The sequence below is a fragment of the Atractosteus spatula genome, chromosome 2, assembly GCF_055471065.1.
Source record: "Atractosteus spatula isolate fAtrSpa1 chromosome 2, fAtrSpa1.hap1, whole genome shotgun sequence".
Lineage (NCBI taxonomy): Eukaryota > Metazoa > Chordata > Actinopteri > Semionotiformes > Lepisosteidae > Atractosteus > Atractosteus spatula.
The window spans coordinates 45008756-45015427 of record NC_142707.1 but is presented as its reverse complement, the minus strand read 5'-3'; positions in this window follow the sequence as shown (position 1 = coordinate 45015427).

Here is a 6672-nt window from a genome sequence, read left to right as displayed (position 1 = left end):
ATAAATAAATTGATCTCTTTCTCTCTCTTTTTTGTTTCATTTGTTAAACAATAGGCCGTGCAAGAGTATAGCTTTTATTTTTGATGTGGGAGCCAACAAAATCACAAAAAAGGTCAAACAGCTTTCACTTGTCATGCCAGAAGCACACTTGAAGCTGCACCGGCAGAAATAATTAATGAGACTCGCTGCTGTGACCTCAGCAAATGGACAGGAAATAAGTCCGTATTGATTGGACACAGCCCGGGTTGGCGCCAGTGTGGTGGCCTGTGGTTTTCTTGCACTCACGAGGACAGAGCGAGTGTGAAGCTGCAGGTGTCACTGGAAACACTCGCTAACCTGTCTCATTCCCCTCCATTGCTCTGTGGTAACAGCTGCGCTTATCAATATGAAGGACAGCTCAATGAATGAACGGAGGAAGAATTTACAACCACAAAAAAAAACACAATAATCGGGTGCTTTCAAACATAATTTCAGCAATTTCCTTTAGATGTTAAAAAAGTACTTTAAGAAGTACCATTCTGTTCTGGTGCCTTTATATATCCAGTTGTAAAAGTTACGCTACACTGCTTTTGCTTAATACCAATGGGGAACATGTAGCTTTACTTAAAAAGAGCCTCGGGCAGTTGCTAAAATATTTATTCCCTGACTTAAGGCAACTTAGGAAATGTAAATGAATTGTAAATGGTACAAACAAAAAAGGACAAAAAAAAACAAAATGCTAAGGATGTCTAAGTGCAGTAATACATTAAAGGAGTTCTACACTGAAACAAAGTTTTGCTTTTTGGATGACCCAGGAAACGTTTAAGCTGTTGATTTATTGTGTATACATGGTCTAGGTTTATGCTCTGCTTTGTTCCCACATCTTAACAAAGTAAATCCAAGTAAATCGTTTTTAGTAGAAGGCATTTTTGTAGATTTTGTTTTTTTCTGTTGCTTTGTGAGAAGTTCCGATTTTGTTCTACACAATACACTCAATGTTAGGATGCAGACTTAAAAGTCTTGAACAATAGAACGCCAATGACAGAAAGACTATAAGGTGTATCATGAGTCTGCAACTTGACACTGTCTCTATTTTGTTCATAGAGATGATTTTTGTGGTTTGCATGCATGCAACCTGAGAGGAACGTTGACAAGAAGGCTGAGTTTACATAAATGATCTAGATTGGGATTCAGCTACCTTTCTTCCTTCTGTGGTGTAATTACAGCCCAATCTGGAGACAGCTAGCACAGCAAACAGATTTTGTTACACTATTCCTTCAAACACTTCGAGGGGTTACTTTCTGAGCAACAGAGGACCAGGGCGTCATAGGGATGCATTGTTCCTTAAACGTCTTCCAGTGTTACTACTAACTGAATGATTTAAAACATGAGAAGGAAATAAATCTCCATATTTTAACTTGTGGATGTTTTTTTGCTCCAGTTCTAAACCTGCAATCAGATGGGTGCATTACTTCACCCATCACACTCCTTGGGTGCTTCTTTTTATTTCCTGATTTTTGTAATATAGTTCGACATTATAAATTAGTCTGCAGGTTGTCGAATTCTAATTGCGCACGATGGCCTGTTTATTCTGTACACTAGAGATAGAGGTTTTTGTTATTCCTTGTGGTTTTCCTTCTTTGTTCAGCTTATTATGGAGTGGTAAGCAAATTTTCTGAGGATCAGAAAAAAAAACACTCTAAGCATGTGCGCTTGTCAAGAAATTAATAATCTGACCATTGATTAAAAGTTTTGGGTGGCTATTTTGATCAATTGATCATTCCTGACTGACAGTGACATGCACAAGTTACTTTGTTGCATAAACACTAAATGATCTTGCTAAATACCTGAGTGGCCTTGACCTCACCAAGGCTGGTGGGGAGATCCAACTGTGACGGACTATCCAGGAGTGCCGAGTAATTATTGATGACAACCTGACTGCACGGCTCATTATTGATCAAGTCCTGGGACCTCATCTGCTGCCCTTCCTGCGGGCTCCCCCTGACATGACAGGTTCCAGCAGGACAATGCACGTCCTTGTGCTGTTTACCTTTTCTTGAGAGATGCGAACATGATGCTCATCAGACTTGAGCCATGTGGAACGCCTTCGGGATGATCTGAGACAACAACATGGGCATCTAAGCCTCAGAGACCAGAGCATAGGCACGTACGTGTGAACAAGTAAGGGGTAATTCACCACTGAGAAATAGAAAACAGAAACACAGTGTTTCAGCCTTGTGACACCTGGAGAAAGCTCTACAACACAATGCTGTGTTTCTCCTTTCCATTTTTCAGCCTGGAATTAACCCTTACTTGTTCTGTAAGGAGGCGATATGGAGAAATGCCACAAGCATCTATAAATGTGTCGCAATCTAGATTATATAGTATATTTGTATTAAATGTAATTAATATGCGTTTAATCATTTAGTTGGATGACAAGCATTTGAACATAGAGCTTCATCAGTGTAATTTCCGTCTCCCTGTACCTGGCGTGTTTCATGCCTCATCAGTTGAAGTATCTGGATGCTGCCACCTCTGCTGCCACTGAAACAGACCATTAACTGAGTAATGGTTCTGCTACTCTTAACCCCCATTAAAACGAGTTGCTGCTCTTTTTAAAGTACTTATGTATCTTGCTAGTTACTTGTAAAATTCCAATTCGCCTTGTTTGATTTCCACTAAAAATAAAGTCATATCCAAGGAACTTAGCGTCGTACCCGGAAAAAGTTCTGTTGCTTTTGATCAGATTGTTTATCATTGTAAATCATGGGGTGACACTTTTGTATGCTGATAAAATCTTATTTGCTTTTTTGTTATTTCAAATCCACGGTGTGATGGAAGATTCTCCTGCTAATTCCGTTGCTAATAATTATTTGCTGGCTTTCTAATGAATTGGTACTTTTCTGCTTAGAAATTCTCAAATGTACCTAGCAGAGCTACTGCAGTTGATGCACCTCTGTCTCCTGCTGCATTTTATCTCAATGAGTGCAGAATAAATGGATAGAAATGGCTGTGTGCACTTCACAGGCTTGCCGGTGAAGATCACCTGTGGTGAATCACTTGAAAAAAAGTATTGGCACCCTGTTAGGTTTGCCCCCAGTAGTCAATGGCTAATTGAAGTCAGTCTTATATACTGTTGTGTAGAGAGAGAAAAACATTCAGTAATGCTGAGAAGATCAAAGACAACCACAGAAGCAGAACCAAACGCCTGCTAAACTTCACAGGAGGTTCATAGGTGTTAAAATCCGTTCCACCCATCACAGCAAAATCACCAGGAAATAAGCAGCTACAGATTTTCCAGCCGATTCACTGCTGGATAAAGACATATTTCCCTGGTCCCTCTTTCCATGGTCAGGATGTCTAGTGGGCCGTGCTGATGCCGAAAGGATTGTCACTGACCTGCTTCCTAGAGGGGAGTGTGTAGGTGCAGCCAGGCCATTAATGCTGTGAAATGTGCTGTAATATTAGTGTGTAAATATATTTAGTGTGTAACTATTATTGCTATCAAAGGTGTTGCACAAATCTTCTAAAGCATGTGATATTAAATGCATCTACTGCTTCATATTTATTCCTTCATAGATCCATGTATAATGCCGTTTGAAAATCATTCTGCACGACAACACATCAGAACACATTTTCATCACAGCAAAACAAATTGCTGTGCTAATGCTTCATACCAAGTGACAGCTGACAGTTCTGTATTTCTGTTGTATTAGTGAACCCATTAAATAAACTTGATTTTAGAATATTTCCTGTATTTGATTTCCACAGGATATTTGTGTGTATCTCCTACTACAAATGATTTATTTTGCCTGTATTCCAAATGTTCTCAGTTTAAACTTATATTCTGGCTCTGCTAGCACGAACTGTGACTTCTCTGTCCACCAGATGGAGACATTTGCCTACCACTTTATGTGATATAGTTGCTGCTGACTTCAGTTCTCTGAACCATTTATCTACCCACTGAGATATTTATCAGTTCACATCTGCTCCCGTGCAATCTCAAACACAGAGCTACAAGTGGGTTTCCTCCGGTAAATGCCTCTGTTTAATTTAATTTATCTTTATCCCTTATGAATAGACAAACTTTTATTATTCCTGAAGTCTTAAAAAGGACAAATACAGGATTTATACCATAATGGATCCAACTGTGCTTGCTCTTCAAATTATAACCACTAAGTTTCTCATGAAGGTGCCACTTAAACTTGCATTAGCTTTTTCACAAAATTTTGTGCACTTCAGGGAGCAGTGAGAGGAAACGAAGGTCTAATCATGTTTTGAAACCTCTGTGTTTTTGCTGATGCACCATTTTTCTCCTCTTGGCAAAGAAGGGGGAGCACTATAAAGACAACATAAATGTTAATATGTACAGTGAGAAGTGTAGAATTTAAATCAATGGAAGTTACGATCTATTAGTAAGACCTCATTTAGAATTTTGTATACAGTTGTGGCATCTTTATTTCAAAACATACATTGCCGCCCTTGAATCAGTACAGACAAGAATGACTAATTATACAATATGATTGGACTTAAATATATATATATATTAATTACACTAATTGGCTAAAGGTATTGAATCTTTTTTTTGTCTTGTACAGAGAAGACTACAAGAGGATTCAATTCAATTGCTCAGATTCCTTGAAGGCACTGACAAAGTCAGTCAGTGGATTTCTTCAGGAAACTCTAGGCTGAAGAGGAATGAAGACTGAGAACAGAAGGAATGTCTGCATGCAGAGGGTTGTGGGAGTTTGGTACCTGATACCCAGTATGTCACTGAAGCTGATTTTCCTGGCACCTTTCAGGAAACAGGGGGATAAGATCCTCAGATCAGCTACTAGCAGCTAAGCAAATATCCTAAATGCTCTGAATTGCTGCCTCTCATTTGTAATCTTCCTTGTGTTTTTATGTACTTAGCATTAGGGATCAGATTTCAATATATTATCCTTATGGTCTTCTCAATCCTCCCTGAAGCAGGGCAACCTTCTTACTAGTCACATCACTGCCTTTTGAAAACACGTTCACAAGGAATAACAACTTCCAAAAATCAGATACTATGTACTGTAAGTGTTTTCTGAGTAACAGTTAGTTTTGGCCTAACCTGCTTGGTCATAGGTCAAGGAGGCTGTGACCCTCATGCTATGTAAGGGGGAGCTGCAAAGGTGGAGATGGGGTATAGGAGGGATGCATGAGACAAAGTGCAAAAAGAGGTGTTTGAGTTAGATAGATATACTGTACAGTTAATGTTGGGAATCATTATGGTTTAGAACAGCTGGGTGAGACTGATTTGTTGTCATTATTCCAAACTTTAGCTAAGAACACAAAGGACACTATGTCAACATTAGGATTCTCTACAGAAAACCAATGGGTGAGATTTCTTTCTGGGAAAAGCTTAGCAAATCATACAAAATGTATAAACTGAAGGAAGGCTCTTTATCACATTATGTCCTGTGGCAATTCATTAAAGTCAGGATTCAGTTCAGATTTACACAAATCTATAATAAGCTTGATTGTTCTTCATTTAGGAAGAAAAACACCAATTTATATACTACAAGAAAGTGAAGGCTTCTCACTACCATATAACATAACATATACAAATACATGACCTGAAAGTGTTTCTTACATGACACGTACAGTAGGTATTGACTGACTTGGCTGCGTAGCGCCAGGGAGGACCATTTGTCATAGGATTCCTGCCAATTCCTTAGCCATGGGCGGAGCGGTGGCACTGTGGCTAAGGATCTGTGTCTGTGGCTGGAAGGTTGCAGGTTCAACTCCCACAGGCGGCAGAGGAATCCTGCTCTGTTGGGTCCCTGAGCAAGGCCCTCAACCCCAACTGCTCCAGGGGTGCTGTATAAATGGCTGATCCTGTGCTCTGACCACAAGCTTCCCTCTCCCTGTCTGTGTGTCTCATGGAGAGCAAGTTGGGGTATGCAAAAAGTCAAATTCCTCATGCAAGGAATTATATATGGCCAATAAAGTGATCTTATAATTCAGCGTGCAGCCTGAAACAGACTGACACCTAGCAAAGCAACCCAAGTGGATGCTGTGGATGATGGACTCTGAAAATCCCTTTGAGTATGAGAAACGATTAAACCACTACTGTCTCTCCTTGCTGAGGCCGTTACGAGAAAATGGGATTGAAGAAAAAGGACGTGTTTATCTGCGGTTGAAACCATAGTGTGATTTAGACGTATGATTAAAGGGACAAATGGATGACAGACACTTAGGCATTACTATACTATGATGCTCTCTTGCTTTATTCCTAACGTAGGAATACAAAAATGCAGATGTGTAGTTGTGTGGGAGAGAGGAGTGGGAGAATGGTGAATTAAATAAATTGGGAACATGAAAACAGAAGAGGAAATTCTAACAATGAAGGGACCTACCATGAAGTGCCTTCATGAGCTCATTCCAGTATGTCAATATATTTTTTTAAAGCCCAGCCTTCTCAATACAAATTGCTTTTGTAATATTGACATAATTGTCTGACAGAAATCTACCACTATGGTATTATCTTATTTATATTATATAATACATATGGAAAATAACCCAACCTACAAATCAAACTAATGTGCTTTACCACAATGTTGTGAGCTACTGTATCTAATTCTTTGTGATTGTTTCTTTGATTTTAATGTGCCTGTGTTTTTCTGATCATAGTCTATTACAGTGCATCTATAACTAACTAATTTT